Source organism: Erpetoichthys calabaricus, chromosome 1, assembly GCF_900747795.2.
Source record: "Erpetoichthys calabaricus chromosome 1, fErpCal1.3, whole genome shotgun sequence".
Classification (NCBI taxonomy): domain Eukaryota; kingdom Metazoa; phylum Chordata; class Cladistia; order Polypteriformes; family Polypteridae; genus Erpetoichthys; species Erpetoichthys calabaricus.
Window position 1 is genome coordinate 310,779,784 of NC_041394.2, and position 23,655 is coordinate 310,803,438.

Sequence of the window (23,655 nt, forward strand, 5' to 3'; positions counted from 1 at the left end):
CTGAGCCAATGCCTTGCAAGCATCACAGAATGGATGAGTAGTAATGTCTTCAAGCTAAATGAGGAAAAAATGGAAATTGTATTTGTTCAAAGAAAGGAAAAATCAACTCAGAATTATAGAATTTAGGAGTTATTATAGATTCAAGTCTAAACATCAGAAACATTCCAAAAGCTAGACCTCTTATAACATCTCAAGATGCTGAAAAAATTAATTCACACTTTTGTTTTATTTGACTAGATGAATTCTTAACAGTACTACCCATGAAAGACATAAATCAACTACAGCTACTTCAGAATGCAGTAACAAGAATTTTAAATAGTAAAAAAAATGTGAGCACACCTCACTGGTCTTAGCATCATTACATTGGTTACCCATGTCCTTTAGAATTTTTTTTTATACTTTTAATCATATATAAACCTCTGGAAAATGCTGCTCTTGTCCCCTTATATTCTTAAATATAATCCTAGATCCTCAAACACTGAGCAAGGCATAAAAGGAATGGTGAGGCAGCCTTCTATTGTTATGCTCCAAAAATCCGGAAATCTTTACCAATAGAGAAATGCTGGGATAATACCCTGAATCATCATAAAACTCTTAAAAACCCACTTTTAATTTGGCTTTTTTAAAACTGTATTTCTTATACTAGTTCTAAGAGAATATCACATCATTCACTTTATAGATTTGCTATGATTCAGTTTTCCTCTGTTGGACCCTATGCTATTGTTGTCTGATCAAAGTACTCTACAGCTGTCTGTGATGTTGAAGGAATGTGGATACTTCAACTTTCTAAAGGACCCACTGCTTTAAATGTTTGAGGACAGTGCATGAAAACAGTAATGAACTTCATTCCACAATTATGATTGGTAGACTGCAAACTGCACAGTGGTCTTTTGTCCTTGGAACCTCTGGAGGTTTACTTTCTCCAGAAACCTGCAAGTTTTTGTTTTCCTCTATCACCATCAGACCATAAGATCGTTATAATCATTGGTTATTTAAATCATGAGTTTAGTTAATAGCAACTTAAACCAGCTTAAGGACTCTACCATTTCTGTTACTTGTTGATCTGTACACCTTAAATTTGTTTTTTTTATTATTTTTATTTATTATGTTTGCATTACATCTATCGTGTTTCTTTGAAATTGAACTGAACATCTTGGACAGAGCCTTTTTCTTTAATTTCTTGTAAAGTACTACACATTTTGAATGAAAATATGCTATAAAAATTCATGTTTCAAAATTATACAGAATGTTTAAAAAAAAAAAAAATACTGAACTTACTTCATACAGGTAGGAACTGGTCTTTACTTTATAGCATTAATCTTTAATGAGTCCAGACTAAGACCTTGATGAGAAAACTTTCTTTTACAATGTGTTAAGAAATACACATTTTTAAATTTTTACAAATAACTTAATATGTCAAACAGATCACAATAATCTTAAGGTAAACTAAAACAGCAGCCCACCACTGGGTTTGGTTTACCAGATATACAATTTAAAGAGATTGTTATTTTCATAGGAATTGTTACATATGCATTATTTTCACTTTTACTTTAAAACTTTTGTAAAAACAATACTTGTCCTTTATTTCCGGCCCCATGCGTGGTCAAATCTTTCTCACAGGACGTATAACTCTGCTCATGTTGTTAAGGGGGAGCGGCTGAACGCACACTAAGCAGATGCCGTCTGATCATCTGCTGTCTTTCTGCTGCTGCTGCTGGCGAGTTGCGTGTTCTTTTAATCGTGCTGCACGTCAATCATTTAAAAGCCTGTACAGCAGCTGTCCATTTGCCACTTCGCGTCTCTGCAGCTCGCGTTGTGAAGGGGGGAGTGAGGGGGGGGGGTATGGGGAGGAGAGATGAACGCACGCTAAGGAGAAGTGGTCAGATCATCTGTTGGCTTCCTGCTGCTGCTGCTGGCAAGCTGCGTGTTCTGCTTGTCACTTGTCGTTGTTTTAAGAGCTGGGAGCACATGATGTCTGTCTGTCAAAAGCATTCCAACAACTGCTTGGTTAGATGTCCATGAACTTGTTTTAAATGTTGTCTCTGTGCCTTGTCTCGTGGGACATCAAATTGTCTTCACGAGACATTAAACTGTCTTTCGCGGGACGTCAAATTGTCTTCCAAGAAGATCATGTCTCGTCTCCTTAGTCTCCCTCCCAGGATTTTTTTTTTTATAATAGAGAGAAATGAATTCCTCTGATTCTCTGTCTAATACTGTTTTGTGCATCTTCTATTTTCAATTCAATTTAGTTTATTTTTATGTAGAGTTCTTCACTGAGTGCATGCGCAGAGTGCTGTGACAAGTTCTCAGATCAAATGTACATGTAAATTTTGCAAATTACTAAATACATAATTAGTACACCAAAAGACACAGAGTTGTTTATACACACAGAAAACAAAATAGAAACAGATTAATTAAATGGAAACTAACAATATCTGTCCATTACTCAATTAATGAACTATGTCCAGTTGATAATGGAGGAGAGGAAAACAAAAACTTCAGTCAATAGCATCCCGGTAGAAAATCAACATCTGGGGCGTCCATGGTCAGTTGTAAGAAAGAAAGAAAATTCAGACACAGCCACAGTCCTGGTCCCCTCAGCCAACTGGCCACCCACCCACTCACTCCTGGGCATTCTAAGAAGTCTGTGCTGGGTTGTTCAATCTGAAGGCAGAATCATTCCATTGATGAATGTTGACCCAAGAATAGTCTACAGGGATTTTAGGTACGACAGGTATGATTACTAAAAACATTGTTTTTATATGGAAAATATTACATTTTCAGGATTAGATGTGTAATAAAAGCATTTATTATTTATTTCTATTTGACTCCACAGCATTGATTGAGTCTTAATTGGAAACATGATATGGACCCTGGTTAATTCTTTTTGCTGGACACTTCCCTAACAGAGTCTCCACAAACTCTCCTCAAATTTCCATAAGGTCTCCAGTCTACTAGATACAAGGCTAGTCCTACCTACCTATTATGTCTATGAAAGGCCAATGGTAGAGACCAATTTACAAAAAAAAGTTCTAAAAATTAAGTCTTAACTGAAGCTAACAAAAAAATACTTTATCGTTAACATATTGGCAACAAATCAAAGTATGCAAAAGCTTAGATGCTGAATATGTGATGTCACGTGTCATATCCATGTAGCTGGAAACAGGCTTGAATTATTCTAAAGAATATGGTTATAGCTATGAAAAACAGACACAAAAGAGAAGGCAAATATAATCATTTTAAAAACAAACAGTGATATTAAATATTGCAAACAATAATTATACAATTAAGCCAAATGAAAGAAATAAATTCAACAAAATGTTGCTGTATTGTTGTATTTGTATTGACACATACCAATGTCTGCAACACACTGCAAGAAAAGGATGAATTAGGAGATGAAACCTTATTGTTAAACAATGCCAGGGTGAGAAACAAAGAGACTTTCCACCATGTACCTAATCCAAATAGGTATAAGTATACAAGCTAAGTGTTAGTAACCAGAAAACTAAGTGAACAACACTAGCAAGAGAGTTTTAAGAAGTATTCAAAACCCTGGAGAAAGTGTTAAAAATGTATCACCAGCATAAATACAGTCACATCAAAGACATTATGTGACGCAATTTCAAAGACATACCCTCTAGTCACCTATTAGAAAATACTCAGTAAATAAAGAGTAGTCAAGAGTCACCGTTAGTAGTTGAATTCAAGATGGACGTCTTTTATTACAACAAGCTTGAAGAAGCCAGCCAAATGTACCTAATCAATTCACCGGCCGTCTGACTACTCTTAACAAATCAGTGTCTTAAATTAGGTTCATTAACATAACAAAGGAGAGAAGCATTTTGGTTTACACCAATCAACATAGAAATAAATGGTATATTCTCCTAACACAAACAAGTCCTAATATTATCTAAATTTACAGAATAATTAACATATTTTGACACACACATTTACTGTATCTCTGAAGAATAGCTTCTTATTTATAAATTCTTAAAATATAGCATGTATTTAATTAAGATTATCTCATTTCTCACTCAGCAACATGTTCAGAACACAATAGGTACAGAATATCTTAGTTTCATAGACACACCCAGATCACTCATAAATGCACACAGAAATAATAAAACCCAGGCATACATTTTTGAGTTTTTCTGCTACACAACCTGTTGTTGTGTCATAGCAACAGGTGCTAAAAATAGAAGAGCCTGTTGAAAAGAAAATGGCAACACAGAAAAATTCTAAGCAAAATGATAAATAAATGTAACTAGCTTCTGTACTGACTGAAAGTGAGACAATGAAAATTTGAGGAAAGGATTGGGGGAAAACATGTGGTCAAAGAGAGGCAGAGGTCAATACCTGAAGGTCTGCTGACCAATGTTCAAAAATCTGAATTCTAACCTAAAAATCAAACTCTAAAGCCAGAAAAAAAATTTCATTGAAAAACCAGTAGTTCTTCTTTCGGATGTTCCTGTTAGGGGTTGCCACAGCAGATCATCTTTTTCCATCTCTTCCTGTCTTCTGCATCTTGTTCTGTTACACCCATCACCTGCATGTCCTCTCTCTCCACATCCATAAACCTTCTCTTAGGCCTTCCTCTTTTTCTCTTGCCTGGCAGCTCTATCCTTAGCATCCTTCTCCCAATATACTCAGCATCTCTCCTCCGCATATGTTCAAACCAACGCAATCTCGCCTCTCTGACTTTGTCTCACTGTTCCTTCAGAATAACTCCTACCCCATTTCTCCTTCTATCCACACCATGACGGTACAATTTGAATCCACGTCCGATCCACCTGGCCTTACTCCCCTTCAATTTAGTCTCTTGCACGCACAATATATCAGCCTTCCTTCTCTCCATTATATCGGCTAACTCTCTCCCCTTACCAGTCATACTGCGAACATTCAAAGTTCCTACCCTCAGTTCCACTCTCTACCTTTCTCCTCTCCTCTTTCCTCTGTACACATCTCCCCCTCTTCTTCTCCTTCTTTGGCTAACAGTAGCCGAATTTCCACCAGCACCCTGTTGGCTAACAGTACTGGTGGCAGTTGTTGTTTATCTGGGGACACGACCGATCTGGCATGGAAATCTGTATTGTTGTTCGCATGTTGATCTGGTAAAATTTTACACTGGATGCCCTTCCTGATGTAACCCTCCCCATTTATCCGGGCTTGGGGCCAGCATGAAGAAACACACTGGTTTGTGTATCCCCTGTGGCTGGGTTTGAAAAACTGGTAAGTCAATCAGAGAAAATAGATGCATGAATCCGGACTTTCCAGATGATGCCATGAATTACAAACCCCCCCAGGGGTTATTGGGATAGATCATGTGGCAATGACTGACTCTAACTCAACAGAAAACTGAACTCAATAAACAAACAAAATGATATTCTGATTAGATGCTATAAAACTTCAGCTTTTTAACTGTTCCAAATTATACAAAACCAATGTGAAATTTTTATTCATCATGGTTCCAAAAATTCAGAATCCATGTAAAACATGGAATCAAAAAACAAAAAGAAGGCAGGAAAAATTAAATAAATTGAGAATTGAGATTAGAAGGCTTAACGCATGGCTCAGATCTTGGTGTAGGTTAGAAGGGTATAGGTTTGTGAGGGCATAGGGACTCCTTTTGGAACAGATGGTACTTGTTCTGCCGCAATGGATTACATCTAAACAGGAGGAGCACCAATATTTTGGGGAACCATATGAGTAGGTTAGATTAGATTAAATAGGCTGAATTCAAACAAATCTCCAGGATCAGATAATATTTACCCTGAAGTTATTAAGGAGGTTAGCAAGTACATATATAAATCCTTTGACACATATTTTTCGGAAGTCATTGTGCACTGGGGAAATTAAGAAGGACTGGAAAATGGCAAATATATATAAAAAGGGTGACCAAGCTCATCCAAGCAATTATAGGCCAGTAAACTTAATGTGCATCACAGGAAAATTGAAGGAAGGAATTTTTAAGGATAAGACTGAGTAGCACATGTCTAGAACAAGAGTTTTTCTGAACAGTAGGCATGAGTTCAGAAGAGGGAGGTCATGTTTTACAAAGCAGCAAAAGGATATGACCAAATTTAAAGTCAGTAAATGTAAAATGTTACAGGTTAGAGGTAAAAATGGTAGGTTTGAATGCACAATGGGAGGTTTGAAAATAGAAAGTGCACCTTATGAGAAGGATTTAGGAGTTGTAGTGGACTATATGCTCTAGTCTTCCAGACAGTGTTCAGAAGTCATCAAGAAGACTAACAGAATGTTAGGTTATATAGCACAATGTGTGGATTACAAGTCCAAGGAGGTTATGCTCAAGCTTTATAACACACTGGCTTCATCTGGAGTACTGTGTGCAGTATTGGTGTCCAAGTTACAAAAAGAACATAGCAGTGCTAGAAAAAGTCCACAGAAGTGCGACTAGGCTGATTCCAGGGCTACAGGGGATGAATTATGAAGAAAGATTAAAAGAGCTGAGCCTTATCAGTTTAAGGATAAAGAAATTAAGAGAAGACATGACTGAAGTGTTTAAAATTATTAAGAGAATTAGTACAGTGGATTGTGACTGTTATTTTAAAATGAGTTCATCAAGAGCATGGAGACACAGTTGGAAACTTGTTAAGGGTATATTTCACACAAAAATTAGGACGTTTTTCTTCACACAGAGAACCATAGACACATAGAATAAGCTAAGAAATAGTGTGATAGACAGTAGGATTTTAAGAACTTAGAAACTGTACTTGATGTTTTTTAGAAGAACAAAGTAGACAGAACTGGGGAGATTTGTTGGGATGAATTGCCTGTTCTCGTCTAGATTGTTCTAACTTTAGTAATCTGTCTTCTTAAATTCTTATCTTTAGTGTACAAAACATCAACAATAATTGTTTTAAAGTGGTGAAATGACACTTTGAAAACATACACCAGCCCATCACAGTAAACACACCACATACACATGCACATATCCACTAAGTATGAAATATTTCAAAAATAAAGTGTAAAAGTATGAGCAAAACAGGAAGATATTGCTAGAGATTTACAGAGTGCAAGTGATGAAGTTGGCCTTTATGCCAGAAATCAGAAGAGCTGACTAAAATTCTCATTGTGAATTACACATTGATGCATATGGTCAAGCCGTCAGCATGATGCTATGATTTGTAGCCATCTCAAATGAATGAATGTTGTAATAGTTTAAATTAATATTATAGTGCATATTCTGTAAGTGCCAGCATCCTATCTAGGGCTGGTTCATTTCTGGAAGGTGTCCATTTTCCTGAAAAAATGTATTTTCTGTAAAAGGTTCTTTCAATAATGAAAATCACTGCCAGGTGCACTGCAAGTAGAAATCCTTTGTTTCAGTATATTATTTTTAGAAATGGAGCACACAGTGGTGGAGACTGAACTGGCAAAATTACGGACTGCTGCTTAGTTACTAGGGCACAGCCGCCCTAAGTACGTAAATACATGTCACTCTGGGACACGTACACGTACTTGGTGCATTTATTTTTCAGCTTTGGACTGTACAGTTCAAAATATGCTGCACATTTCATTTTAAGCATTCAGTGTGACAAAACAGCAGCCTAGCACAATTTAAGGCAGACCCCTTCACCTGCTACATAGCCCCCCAGATTTAGATATTAGGCCTTAAAGATGCATTTACAAATTAAAAATCTTTATCCTTGCTTTGCCAAGTTGTTGAGGTTAAACTCATAAAGTAAATGGTAAACACATTAAGTGGACCAGCACTCTTTTGCTCTAATTAAAATAATTGCTTTTGTCATCATTGCAGCAGGTTAGGGTTAGGTGTATTCAAGGAGTGGTACTTTCAAGATGGAAATTTAGGAGGCAGTAATTAACACAATGGAAGATGGAATAAACTACCACTGAATTTAGCTGACGCTGAGACCCTTTCAGCACTTTAAAAAATGCCTGAATGAGATACTGGGATTGCTTAGCAATCAGCTAATCAAATTAGCTTAATGAAAATATTGGTTCCCCTAATCTGAATAATGTGTTGTGTTCTTATGTTTTAGGCATATTCAGTTTCACCAGTCTGGTGGGACATGTCTTTGGTTGCTCTTCTCTGCACAACTTCTAATGGTTTTATTTTTGTAGCAGAACTGCACAGAGTACTGCACATGCAGTCTCACTGGCACATTATGAACTCTGAGGAGAATTCGATTTGTAATCACAAGTGTTTACTCTGCAACCTTACATTTTATTTGTCCTTTTTAATTGCACTTTCACAATACCTGGTGAATGACAATATGATATCAACATAAAACGTACAACATTGTTAGAGTTTGCCTCTTTGTCAATTTGGTGTTTATAATTACTCATCTATTTACTTTCATGTTGAACTTTGATTAAAGTTCATTTTCATGCAATTTGGTTTTCTTTAGTCAAGGGCTTAGTTCATATAACAGCTGTTTACTCAACAACTGAAACGCATTACAACTAAGCTAAAGCTAACACAGTGGAAAAAGTGCACTGTTTGGGATGGGGATTTGGAGGGTTGGAAAGTAAAAGCGGATGCTCTATGTGATGGGGCCATATTCTGTAACTAAGGACAGGGCTGACAGGGTCCATATTTTAAGACAGAAACCCACACTGTGAACTGGAGAGCCCCACTAAGTAGAGGTATAGGAAAACAGAAGCCACCATAGGATGGTGTAGTGGTTTTGATGTTGTAAAGGACTGAACATATTCCTGGGAAGTGTTTTCTGTATAACAGGTGATAGCAGAAGACAGTTGCCACGGAGAGTTGTTCTCTATTTTGGGGGGACAGGTATCCAAGGAGTCATTTGGAAGATGGGCTCAGGTGTTTTTAGGGAAATCTAACCCCAGAAGTAGTTTCATGGATCTGTCACTTACTGCCCAAGAAATAACCAGCTTGTGGAGTTAAAAGGGTGCTCTCTGCCCCTGGCCCATTGCGTTTAGGCTTAGAAAGTGAATTGAGGGTGAACTCTTTGCCTAGTTTACCCAGAGAAAGCATGCAGTGCAGCACATGGCTCCTTGCGGCTGAACAATATGCTCTTGACAACATTGTTTTTAACTCTGGAGAATATGGAAGAAAATCCAGAGGATATGAATTTCAGCAGTAAGTAAACATACCCTGCTAGCACCCTGCTTAATTATGGCATTCATGACCTTTATATTGTATTTAATTTATTTCAGCTTTTCTAGTTCTGGACAGTTACAGGTGAATGGATTTCTTATTAATATCTGAGGGCTTAGACTAGGGGTCGAGAACCTAAGGCACATAGTGCCTTTTTCAGTGGCACCCTGAGGAATGACAGTCGCATATCTGCAAAATTATTTTTTGTTAAATATTATCTATTGTGATGGACAGCACTCATTCAAGGGCATCCCTATTGAGATGAATTTCGATTTCTTACTTGGCCGGGAGGACATGGCATTGAGTGGGCACAAAGAAGGGCAAGATATTTCCTTCATTTTCCAGAAGACTGATTAAACATGCCAATTTGCAGGTGGGCACGTTGGCTTCCGGATTGACCGGCGGTCCTTACCTAGCCAGGAGGACAGTAGGGTGGAAGGACAGGAGGAAGACAACCTGGCAGGGCCACTTACTCCTGCAACATGCTAGGTGGCAGCTTCCCTGGGAGATGCTACCATTGTGGATGCCCGCAAGGCATGCTGGGGAACTGTAGTCCAATGCAGAAGCTTTGTTGGGTTCTGTGGTGCTACCAGGGGGTGCTTCAGGGATATGTGATCCCTAATTTGTGGAATTTCATTTGACCCAGAAGTGCTCCTGGGTCTAAGATAAAAGAAGCTGCTTGACCTTATCAAGGTAAGTTGGTGTTGGGTGTGAAGGACTGACAAAGCTCGCCTGGAGGAGTGCAAAGAGAGAAAAGAGAAGGAGAAAAATATGACTATTTTGATACTTTCAAGGCCTTTTTTATAAGCTCTTTTGTATAATAAAACTTGCATTTCAACCTAGGACATTTGTCTGTGCAGTTGTGTTTGTTTGTTGGGATGCTGCAATGCCCCCTAGTAGTCACACTAGTTTACAGTGTCAAAGTTTATTATAGTAATTAAAAAAGTTGAATAAATTCGTGAATAAAAAGTAACATTTAAGAAGTAATATTACGCATGCACACACAGCCGCACATACAACAGCTGCAGTAACCATGGCCAGAACCATTTAATTGAACTTCCCTTGTGTTCATTCGGTGCAAAAGGGCAGGCAAGTGTAGCAGTCATTCTTTTTAACCCGTAAGGATGAAGGAATGCAAGAGGGTATCGAGCCGTATGTTGTGAAAATGTTGTGAGCTATACGTGAAGTGTACAGCATGAGAAAAAATTCAAGGATAGGTCAGACAAATCAAAATTTATTTTGAGAGCAGCAGCAAAATATAAGGAGCAAAGTAGAGTGTTCAAAGCCTTAAGCAACATTAAGACTCCTTCCTAAGCAATGCTGGGGTTTTTATTTGATGGATCACCAAACAAAGAATAGATCGTGTCCAGAATTAAAGATTTTCTTGTTTTGGCAAAAAATTGTAGAAAGGGCAGGTTACCAAATGGCAAAACACATCCATTTCCAGCAATCAGTACCGGTTCTCATTGTGGCTGTGGATGAAAGTGTGGATACCAATGACATCTCAAGTCTAGCTGCTGTTGTGAGATACTGCGATGGAATTGGTATAGGAGAGGAACTTTGTTGCCTTAGGTCAATGTATGAAGCTACTAAAGTAGAAGAGCTTTAACCAACCATTTGAAAGAAAAGCTATAGAGCTGAGGAAAATATTTGTCATTGTGACAGACGCGTGCCCCAGCAGTGTTGGGGAAGCAGAGGATGATTTTATGTTTAATTGAAATTTGTATCAGTCACTCATTCATGATGTTTCATTGCATTATTCAACAGTAAGATCTATGTACCAAAATTCTGAAGTCTGTTATGGACACAGTTATTAGAATTGTTGACGAGGATTTGCCTCTCCACTGTCCTGTGAGATGGTTCATTGGCTGGAAGGTTTTGGAGTGGTTTTGCCAATTGGTTTGATGTGACCATGGATTTTTAAAAGAGAAACTACTGACAGACAGTAGGATGAACGATGACTTTATAACTGAGGGCAGTTGACATACATTACAGTATATCTTAAAACACTGAAATCATGTTGAAATTGTAAGACCAGCTTACGTTAATGTTTAAATTATGAACATGTTTTGTCTGTACACCAGTTAATATAAAAATTAGACAAGTTAAACTAAGAGTACAACTTTGTGTGCAAAATAGAAAATAAGCTATTGTCCACTGGCACATTAGTTGTCTAATACTTGTAAATTGTCACTCAATATGAAAAAGTTTGCCTGCCCCAGATTTAGGCACACAGGAAATGACATCTGCAGTTATGTGGTGTTTGCCTGCCTAATGGTGCATGACGAAGTAAAGCGTTTGTAGAGACAGAAACCACTGGGTAAGACTGGCATTTGCATCTTTCAGTAATGAGACAAACAGACAAGTTTTGTTTTGAATACAGCTTGATGAACAGATGCTGAAATTTGTTTTACATGAAATGTGAAGCTTACTAAAAAGAGTAGCAGTAGTATTATTAAAGTTTTTTTGATGTGGAAAACAAAGAATATTGCTCCCTAAAGCAAATGTTCACACCTCTGTGAAGCTGCGTAATGCAGGTAGTCCACAGCATACCAGTAAAACCCGTTCAGATCACCATGACATGCATTTTTTTTTAATATGACATGCTGCATGTTTTCTACATGAAGACTCACCAAAACACACCATCATGCACACTATTGTGTTTTCTGCACAGGAAAAAGTACTACTGGGGAACTCCCCTTGATGTTATCTATCAGCTGTCTCTTCCTGCGGATATCTTCCTGAAGATATGAACGCTCTAATTGTCATATAGACATATACTGAGCAATGTCTCTGTCTCCAGTGTACTGTTAGTATTACATCTGCCAAGACTATCATCAGGACTGGCAAAGCAGGCATAGTACCACCAGAAAAAACACAACAGACATCTTGGGGGTATTTTTCGTACGTTGCTTAAATCATCCGAGATCAGGTGCCTCATCTCGGATAAGTTAATTCCGGTGACATTCATCCAGATAAGTCGGTTTTTCAAACACAGCTGTGTATTGGATTAGTGTAGCTGGAACTAATCATCCGAGATGAATGTGTGCGCCCGCGCTGATTGAAATGCCCATATATATTGAGTCAAGAAAACATGATCAGCAAGTCTTTGATAGGCTGTAACAAAATGACGAAAGAATGGGTGCATTTTTTTTTCACACGCGTGGCGCAAGACCTTTTATTTGAAGGACATGAAGAATTTCAAGATTTAATATGCACAAGGGGTAACACTGCAAAAGCACCCCTGACCAGAAAAGACGGCTGGCAAAAAGTGGCCAACAAATTAAACGCTAAGTAGTGTGCATTGTACTTACTGAAAGCAGCGTTTCATTTCCTATGTGTTAGATTAATTATTATTTAATATGTCATAATTCCAGATCAAATGTGAGCACAAGGACAACATGGGAACAGGTTAAAGTGAAGTACAAGAATATACTTCAAACTGGTACATACTGGTATATAACTATTTAAAGAATTGTTGACATAAATAATCATATATAATATAAAAAAACATTAATTTTTAAAGCTAATAAGAAGGCAGACAAGCAAAAAACAGGTGGAGGTCCACGCGGTCCAGACCTAACCCCTGCAGAAGAGTTGGATCTCCAGCAAAATGCCCATCACTCTGTTTCTGAGGGTATTCCACTGGGAAGCTCCTCCTCAGAACCAGTGGCAGGATGCAGTGGTCACTTCATTTCAGGTAAAGGATGGTCATTGCATATATTTGTCCTCCGTGTGTGCCATAGGTATGTTCCATATAGCTCTCTTTTTTGTTGGGTCAGTTGCAGGGAATATCATATCCCTTGATCCTGTGCCTGACCAACAAGATATTGACGAAGGTCAAATATTTGATGAAGACACTGTGTCTGATTATTCATCAGGAGGAGAGGTACATTTTCCAAATAATGTTTGATCAAACTCCACTCTGATCAGTCCCATGTGCCCCAATCACATTTGGAAATCCTGGTAATGAGAATGTTAGGCTGATTGAGATTCTTCATTGAACTGTGGGTGTTTTAGCCTGTGTATTACCTACCTGCAATGGCATGAAATGCCTCTTTTATTGTCTGCACACACAGGTGTCCAGGAAACACAATGAAAACCCGAAGGAAATATTTCAAAGCCAAACAGACTTTACGAATTGCCTGGCAAACTTGCACTTTTAGTTAGATTTTCCGCATTGCCTACAGTATATAAAAAAGTGCCGCTTGTAAAAAACCTCAAAGCAATGCATACTGTCTGATGTGGTTGTGAGAGCCCAACTTTGCCGAGTTTGACTTCGAATATTAGGTGCTAATAAATCTTTGAGGTACAATATTCCCCCTCGGCTAAAGCGGTATCTTTCGAAAAGAATTTCCTCCAGGAGCAATAAAGGATCTTGCCGATCGTGCCAAAACCCTCTCTATATGAAATTCTCTTCGTATAATTTGCACACCGATTCAATTGGTCGCTCATTCATGAACGGCGGAGCCATGACTGGATGACTTCCACGCACCGTCACCGATTCCGTGTGTAAACTAATCCTTGTTTACGTAGAACAAACCTGCTCTTGAGCAGGTTTGAAGATTAGGATGTGTTGCTATGACAACACTTCCAGCAAGAGTTTCAAAAAACCGACAGATCCAGGATCAGGCCAAATCGTCAACAATTACATCTGACTAAACGAGTAATCCACGTACGAAAAATACCCCCATCACAACAAAATGTTAACATGTACAGAAAATTTTTTCAGTGCTTTTTCTTTCACTAGTGAACTCTATTTAAACTCTAAATGGATGAACAGCTTTCTTTCTGCATTAATGGTGTAAATTTTGCTGGACACAAAATACCATTTGCTTTACATTTTTTTTTTTTTGTGAAGTGAATCTTGTTTTGCTGCTAATTAATTTTCGCTCAAATCACTGGCTCATCTCTAGCATCTTTGGCCACTCTAGGGGGCATGATAAGTTACCAAGACAAACGGTTACCCCCAGAGATAAAAACACAATGCTTCAACTGCCCATCTCACTGACAGACATTTTTTTCTGCACTGGAGTATTTCTGAGGATTTGGGAACAGCTTTCTGGTTATATAGAAAATTGGATGTTAATCTCTGTAAAAAATTTGTGAAAGCTCAGGCTTGAGTTCATACCGTGAAGCATCTGTTTAGAGCATAAACTCCTTTGTGAGATTAGGGTTTTTTAGAACAGAATGTACAGACAATAGATTTTTAAAATCTTTGAGAGATATCCAGCATTCTGCTGTTATTTGGATAGGGGTGTTTTTGTTCCCTCTCATCAGGTTGGAGAGGCAGAAGCAGTAGGAGAAGCAAAGCCAAGGAAAAATCACCTGTAATAACCAACTAACCTTAGCAACTCAGAGACTTTTTGTTGTCTCTTGGATTTAGGAAATTCAACCCTAACCCTAGCTTATGGAGTAACTTGTAATTATTATGTGTTGTGGTTTACAAAGAATTGATTTGTGGTATTTTTATAGGTGTTTTTGCAAAATATTTTATTCATTTTGTCTCTGGGATGGTGATGTCACCACAGAGACATCTTAGATGAGGTTCTGTTAGGGTTAGTTGCTGCCATTTTGTAGTGTTTTCTAATTGCTGCAGCTATATTGTTTGAAGCACTCGTAGCCAGTCTTGTGACCATAAAGTTACATGAATATGACACCATTTTGTGCTTCATTATATATCAGGCATGTCAAACTCACTACCATTGGTGGGCCGCTTCGACTTCCATACGTGCGTCAGCGGGCCGTACTGTAACAAATACTATTATACTATTATACAAAGTTACTGTAGCTTTCTTTCCAATACTGAAAACTTTAAAAAATGTAACACTTAAAGTTTAAAATTTAAAGAAAAGCAATTTATTTCATGCAGTCTCCATACAACAGTGTAGAATTAGAGTCTTAACCTCTTTAGCTAGGTCCTTATTATATTACTAGGCTCACCCGCCTTTTAAGGCGACCGACTTTTATCCTCAATTTGTGTGCGCTCCATGTGTACATCATAAGTGTAGGGAATGAGAACATCCCATTCATAACATCTCCCCAAAAACCTAAGTTTTTTTATCCCCTCGAGTGCCTGTCCAAACTTGGAGTGTAGGACTCCATAATAATATACTTGAAACTCATAGAGGAACAACTCTCCCGCTGCCATTAGCACAGAAACGGTACCATAAGTTTGAGACTTTGACATTTCAGGGAGATACTGAAGCTCATTTGTATATAGAGATTCCTGACGGCATCATTGTAAATGGCTGAAACCTTGACCAATTTCTTAAAACATGTCGTACAATGTCAGCCCGAATCTGTATCGCTAAAGACATAGGTTTCATGCACTAAATAAGCTATAGATGAGAATAAGCAAGCACCATCTCCCCTGAAATTTACTACGCGGTGAGGCATTTGTACTCCATCAGCATTAATTATTTCCAGAGACATAATTTTGTCTATTTTTCCAGTGCATCGCGCACAAAAGCAAGGGAACGATGGGAGCACCAGAACTCTGCTCACATTGCGTCGCTTCGTATCGCAAGCCGCAAGTAGTAAGTCTGTGATAAGCGGAATACCACTACGCTTTGCACTCACGGGACGGAAGGACAATCCCGACCGCTTTTATATAGTGTCTTGATGATTGATATTCATTATATTATATTCATTGCTTATGTAGGAGCCTTACAGTGTGAGATTTATTTCTTTTGTCCCGACACTCGGCATCTCTTGTTAGTAACCAGTTCGTCAATATCAGGCTTGAAATCTTGTGCAGCTGCAACTTTTATGAGGGATGAAAGGTGCTCGACAGTAAGTTTTGAGTGATGTGGGGTTTTGGTAGCTTTCATTAACAAAAACAATTGCTCACAAAGGTAAGTGCTTCCGAACATTGACAGTACTCTCAATGCCAACTTACGGATCTGCACATACGAGGGTGGCAGGTAAGCATACAAGCCTGGCACACCAACTTCGTTGTATTTTGCCTTCAGAATAGAATCTGACTGCACTTCAATCAATTCCATTTGGATATTCTCAGGCGCATTCTCAATGTTGTAAGAGAACAGCGCAATGCCCTGCATGTTTGTGTGAACTGAAATCACGAAAATGCTCACTGAATTCATTGCTCAGTAATTCAAGTTGGAAAACAAATCCTCCAAAAATCTAATTTTACTTTACTAAGTTTACTTCAAAGTTTATATTGTAAAATAAGCCGATATGCAAAAAGCCACCTGACCTACAATAATTTTTCAAATTCAAAATCACAAAAATATGTTAATAAACAACTCGCCAACTTCTCGCGTCCACTTCAGATCTTCAGCTGTAGTCTGCACTAACTGTTCGTTACAATACTAGCACAAAATTACATGAAACGAGCAAAAAAACGTGAAAATATGCGGGCAATTACTACTCGTGATGGTCAGTTCTGCCCAGTGGCCAGTCTCAGCAGCCCAGTCAGTAGTGTAGCCTTAGCAGGGGCGGCTCTAGGCTCGTGGCGGCCCTGGGCAGAGAAAGAATCGGTGGCCCCTTCGCCTGGAAATGTCAATATGGTATCTTATGCACGGCGGATGGCCACATCCGTTGCGAACACTGCATAGCCACCTCGTGCTCATGACATGCTTCTATATGCGCGTGTCCATAACTTGAAAACCAAGTGGCGACCCATGATATTCTCATTACGGCAAAACATTATAATACTACATATAGCTTACTGCTCCGACTCTGGCAACATTTGTAAATACTCGGCCACATTGCCGTCAGCTGTATTGTTATTTTCTCTTTCTGTTTTATATTCAATGTATATTGGCGTGGCGGCCACTGGGATTTGGCGGCACTGTGCAGGTGCACAGTTTGCACATGCCTAAGGCCACCCCTGCTGCAGCCTAGCACTTCAGTTGTGACGCTGCGGCTCATTAACTTTGGACAAGGCTCGTTGCTATACTAGCAGATGACGTTTCCGGTACCGTAATGCCATGGGAAACGCACTTTCGTCAGAAGGCAGAAGTAAGAAAAGTCAATAAGTAACACTGAAGATGCAGAATGATTCAATCACAAATGATAGTAATCATTTTGTACAAGTTGAGTGCTAACTAGGATCTGTCATGCGGGCCTCACAGATTTCTGTTGCGGGCCGCATGTTTGACATGCCTGTTATATATAAGATGGCTATCCTACTGTTGAATCGATTTTTGTTAGTCCTAAATAGGCGAACAAACCCTAAGATTAGCTTTAGATACTCCTGTTTGAAAACCCAGTTTTTGCTTATAATTCTGTTGTTTTTTTGTGTCTTGTTTATTTGTTTTGGTATTTGTGCAGCTTTGTGTTTTTTTTAAGTTCTTGTCCATTCTTTTACTACAAGTTGGTCTTTCCCATAATGGTGCTTTTCATCTCCTGGTGTTTGTATAGGGATAAAAACATTTCTTCACTGGTCTGAATAACATAATCTAGATAATTGGTTTAAGATGTCCCTTGTTTACATTTTTAGGGATTTTCTGCCAGCTTTGTTAGAGGAGCCCCATGAAACCCACATTGGAGTCTAATGAATTCAGACAATCCATATGGAATAAAATGGTGATCTTCTTAAAACCTGCCTACTGTAGTGGCATGTGTTGGTAAGCCTTAAACAATCCTATATAACTGATAGACCTTGATTGTCTAAACTTTTAGTGTTATAATTCAGCCAGGTTTTCCTCGGCTGGCTGGTGTTCAAATGCCTCTTTTATTTCTATTTTGTTCTTTGTTTGTGTTAACATTGTTCATGTCTAGACATCTTTTACTATGTGCCATACGTTTTCCCACCCACAAACCCCCAACCCCCCCTCACTAAAACTGTTGAGTGACTGTCCTCTGCCCTATAAAGGCTGAGGATAATCAACAGTCTCTTGCGGTTCACTGCGAATGTGTTTGTGGTGCGGTGAGTTCTCTTGAATTTATTCTGTGCTTCTTGTAATTTCTGTGTATTTTGAACCCTTGCTCTGTTTTTTTGACTTTGCCTTCTCGATAGTGCATTTTATCTGATTGACATTTGAGCTAGCGTTTTTAACTATTTGACAGCAACATGTAAATCGAATGCTTTTTTTCTTTGGTTATATTCTTGAATAAATGTGCATGTGTTTATTTGATATTTGGGCTAAAGTCTTCACACATTATACACCTCACGTCATTATTAGTATAACATGAAAAAAATACCTGCTTTAGGTATGTGTTCACCATTTCTTGCCTTGCATTTCCTGTCATCCTACACTTACAGAGATCTTTGTAGACACGGAACACACATGAAATAAATGCATGTGTTCCAAATAATGATATACTGTATTATTTACCCTATACAAATCCAGACACCACACACTTAGATAAGGAGCCTTGGCTTGAGCTGGGAGAACGTTTGCCCAAGTTGAGCTCTGTCGTTGGTGTGGTGGTGGTATAGCAGTCTACTTGCTGCTTGTGCTGATTAGCACATTTACAAAACAAAAGACACTGTTGGAGAGGTGCGAAGGAATTTAAGGTGGGCCAGAATTATAATAATTAATAATTATGAATTATTTTTGTATAGGCTTCAGGGATTCTAGTGTTAAAGACTCCATCTGCTCTTCCCTTCCAAGGGAATTTGATTCACTCTAGTTTGCATACCGTACATTCGAGTCCACGGATGACACCATGTCGCATATTCTATACACCTCCTTGTCCCATGTAGACAACAACAAGGGGAATTATTTACTGCCGCTTAATGGCAAAGACTGATAGACTCAAGAGAAGGTTTTGCCCTCAGGTAATCAGGATCCTATACTCTGACATGCCAACAAACACTGAAACCTAATAATCACTTTAACTTACTGCTAAACCATGTTATACTTTTTAATGTTTTTCCTGTTTCATATTTCAGATTTAACTTAATTTTAACATAGTTTAACTTAATTTAATTTAGTTAATTTTAGTTAATTTAATTTAGTTCATTTTAAAAAAAATCCTTTTCTTATTTTGTTATCTATTCTACTGTGTGTTTGCTTTGTTTTGCACAATCTTGGTGTACACCAGCTTTTCATTCCACTATACATTGTACCTGTGTGACAAAAAAAACTCTTGAACCTTAAATACATTGACATCTATTTTTAACTGTTTTTTCCATTTTCCATTACAGGATCTTATATATGCATAGAAATATATAATATATACACATAGTTTTAAAGTACAATGTCCAGTGTATATATGCAAAAGAAGTGGTACAATAGAGTTTTTCTGTTCAGATACCACATCAACCAGACAATCTGAATACCTTCTGCTTAATGCTATCAACTTAAAAGCTTGCTTTGTACTCAGATAAAATGAAGACAATGGTCCCTACTAATGGCAATGACACATGATATGGAAAACCCAAGGATAGAATAACTGCATGGATCTGTTACAGTGTCAATGACAAGCAAAATAAAATACTTCATAGATCCTGCAGTTGCTTACTTAGTCACTAAAAAATTAAATAAGCAATTCTGTGTTGTATTCAACAAACAAATCCAGTAAAATAAAAATGGTTAATACTTCTGCAGCAAAGCACATTATCTAAAGTCCAAATGTTACTTTAAATCAAATTGTGTTTTATCTGAAAGAGTCTATGAACAATACATAATGTTTTACTCCATGTGCAGTTATAAAATAAACTAAACCAGAAAGTTGGAAGCACCTGTAAATAACTATGCAGACTGTTAAATCCAAAAAAAAAATTATCCATGAGGAAATGTTAGCTGTAGCAATAATTCAAATGACAGTAAATATTACATATAAACAAATGTTTTCAGTAATTTAATGGAAAAAAAAACAAATAAAATATATACTTTAAGCAGCAGGCAACACATATGAGAAAATTACTGAACAAAGATTAAAATAATTACTTTATTACAGCATTTATGTTATGATAGCTACCTTGACAATGTAAAGAAATTTATGCTGATGCTCTACGGATGGCATAATTTAAGATTCTGAAATCTACTTAATGCAGTTCAGGGTCACTGGGGCCAGGGGCTACCCTGGCAGCATGGGACACAAGGCAAGAATGTTTTTCCCAGATGGTGGACAGGGGGTGCTAGTCGGTAACACACACCCAACTGATAATAAGAATTGCCAGTTAACATTAGATGTGTGCTTTTCAGGGTGTGGGAAGCTACTTACTTTTTTTCTGTCTGCTTTATTTTTGTCTATGGTGGTCTGCCAGAAGAATGGATTGCTAGGAAAAAATTGGGGCAGAGGGCCCGGTAAAGCTCCCTGAGAGAGTGGGGAATGTGTCCTGGCAAAAACTATGTATTTTGCCATGCCAGGGCAGAGGTACGGGTGCTATAAGTCCTTTTAGTGTACTGGATGCCCTGGAAAGGCTATAGGCAGGTTAAAAATTGTATTTTTTACAAAATTTTGTTTTATCTTTATTTAATTTATTTTCGCTTTTTTATGTCTTGCATACTATGTAACATTTTTTAAGTTTTGATGTTTGCCTTTACTATTTGATTCTCTCAGTATGCAGATCCCTGCTTACTTCTGTTAGGGAACTGCTTTTATCTCCTGTTTTAAACCTCTTACTTTGCCTTTTGGCACCCTTAATTCTCATAGTATTCATGACAAAAACTTGGATTAATAAAGTGAGTGCACCCAAAATGAAATGGAGATTTTTAGAAATGAAACATCTTCAGAAGGATCAGAGAGCCCTTTAGGAGTAACGATTTTACAGTGTCATTCCAGAAATTGGTGCTTGAGGTTCATGCTATGCAACAATATTTACCTAGTGTTCTTGTGCAATCTAGTGCTGTTTCGGGTGATATATATATAAATATCACCTAGAGCATTTTTCTGGTGACACCAGTACATTTAGAGGAGGCATTAACCTTTGCCAACTCCTTTTGATCAGCAGCCCTGTACTAATTCAGTGCTTTTGTTATCTCATTATTAGTTGAAAACCCATGGATAAGGGATCTGTAATAAATGATACTAGTCGTCCGTGCATTCCTACTTTACTGAAGTTTCTAAAAGAATTCTCAAAAAATATTTGGTTTTGGCCTGAGGGAGCCATAACTGAATTATAGGACTGTTTTGATGATACCGATTGGGAACTGTTCAAGGGCCATCTACAAATTTCAATCATATGGACTTAAATGGCTATGCCTCCTCTGTTTTATCTTACTTTAACTTCTGTATAGACAGTGTCACTATTTCTAAGAGCCTCCATACTTTCCCTAATACGAAACCTTGGAAGAATAGGGTGGTCCAAGACCTATTGAGGGCATGTGACATTGCTTTTCGTATGGGAGACCCAGAGACCTACAAAACAGGTCCAATCTGAGAAATGGCATTAAAGAGGCAAAGAGCTGCTTGAAAGCAAAATAGAGGAGCATTTTAACAGCTCAAGTGGCAGGGCATTAGGTCCATCATAGACTGTAAGGATAACACCTGTTCAACTAACATTGGAAACTCGTTTCTTCCTGATGACCTTAACCACTTCTTTGCATGGTTTGAGAAGGTACAGCAATGAACCTATCACCAAACTAACCCAGCAATAGGCTCCATTATGCACTCTGGCACTGAATGCACATGGGGTGAGACAGGCTCTAAGCCATGTTAATCCTAATAAGGCAGCTGGTCCTGATGGGGTTTCTAGTTGGGTCCTGAGGCATTGTGCGAAACAGTTGAGAACAGTGTTCACCAGTATGTTTAATATCTCTCTAGAACAGGCTGCTGTCCCCACTTGCCTCAAGTTCGCTACAATTGCCACTGTTCCAAATCAGGCAGCAGTGGCCCTGACCCCCATTTTTATGAAGTGCTTTAAATGACTTGTCCTCAGACACATTAAGAGCAACATCCCCACCTCGCTGGACCAGTACCAGTTCTCTTAATGGGCAAACAGCTGACTTGCCCTTCACACTGCCCTGTCACACCTAGAGCAGAGGGACAGCCATGAGCGGATGCTGTTCAACAACTACAGCTCCGCCTTCAACACCCCCGCTATCCCCACCAAGCTGGCTTTGAAACTAAGCGACTTGGGTCTCAGTTAACACCTGTGCAACTGGATTTTCTCATTAACAGACCACAAACTGTGCGCATGGGTAAACACTTCTCTTCATCCATAATATGGAACACTAGGGTACCGCAAGGCTCTGTGCTGAGCCTTCTCCTTTACTCCCTCTTCACAAATGACTGAAAATCAACCCCATGATACTAACATCATAATAAAGTTTACAGACAACACTGCCATGAAAGGCCTAATCCAATAATGACAAAGCAGCCAAGTAGAAGTCAAGAATCTGGAGATTTAGAGCCATAACAACAACCTTGCACTCAACAACAAGAAAACAAAGGAACTGATTCTGGACTTCAGGGGGCTGAACTACAGTGGTCAGCATCCCATCAGCATTAACTGCAAAAGGGTGGAGACAGTCCAGAGTTTCACATTCTTGGGAGTCCACATCAGCCAGGATCTGTCATGAACAACAAACACAACAGCAATGGCCAGACGTCACTTTCTGAGAAGCCTGAAGCCTGAAGAAAGCACAGTTCCCACAACAGCTGATGGTTAACTTCTATAGGTGCATCATAGAGTCTGTCATCATGCAGTGCATTACAGCGTTGTACTCTGGCTGCACCCCTGAGTACAGGAAGGCCCTCCAGCATATTATCAGAGAATTACTGACGGGTGCTCAGCTACAATCTTTGGAAGATATCTTCAATACCCGCTGCAGCAGAAAAGCAAAGAACATTTGTAAGGATCCAACAAACTCCAGCCATAGCATTTTCATTCCTCTGCCCTCTGGCAGGCGCTTCAGAGCCCTGCATGCCTGCATTACCAGGCTGAAGATCAGCTTTTTTTTTTTTTTATCACTGCTCCTTTCCATAACAGAAACCAACACTGATTGAATTGAACTTCTGTATCAACCACGCAAAGTCACACACTTATACATGACCCATGTGGAACTCGTGACCATTACATTGACTTTAATTCTCACTGTGACTTAATTTATTAGTTATATATTTATGCGTACATATTTACTTTTTCTCTGCGTATATTTTGAAATATTAATAGTAACTATGCTTCTCATAGTTTAATATTTATATTTGTGCTTCTTGTAGTTTAATGTCTACTCTTATATACCTTTATCTAACACATCTATAGGCTGTCTTCAACGATATTTCATTGTATTTTAGTGACAATAAAGGTATCTTATAATCTTACAATAATCAGAAAGGGGATGTGTAACCTGAAACAAACTCCTAAAGTACCAGCAGTGGAACAAAACTTAGTTTATTTCCTTCCAAATGATATCTGCCAACATGGGGTGGGAAGACTCATCTCTGGTAACACTCTTAAGGAGTGCACTTTCTGAAGAGTTAAAGTATAAGTTAGCTAGACAAGATGTAAGGGGCTCTTATTGAGATCATTAGCTTTTAAACTTAAACTAGGAAACCATCCTGAAGAGTAAAAACAATTAAAGAGGCTAACTAAATCTGATGCACCCTAGGTCCCTATTGTAGTTAAGGAAATCCTAGTGATAATGGAAACTGAAGTTCTATTTTATTATCGAGTTAGTGTGGTG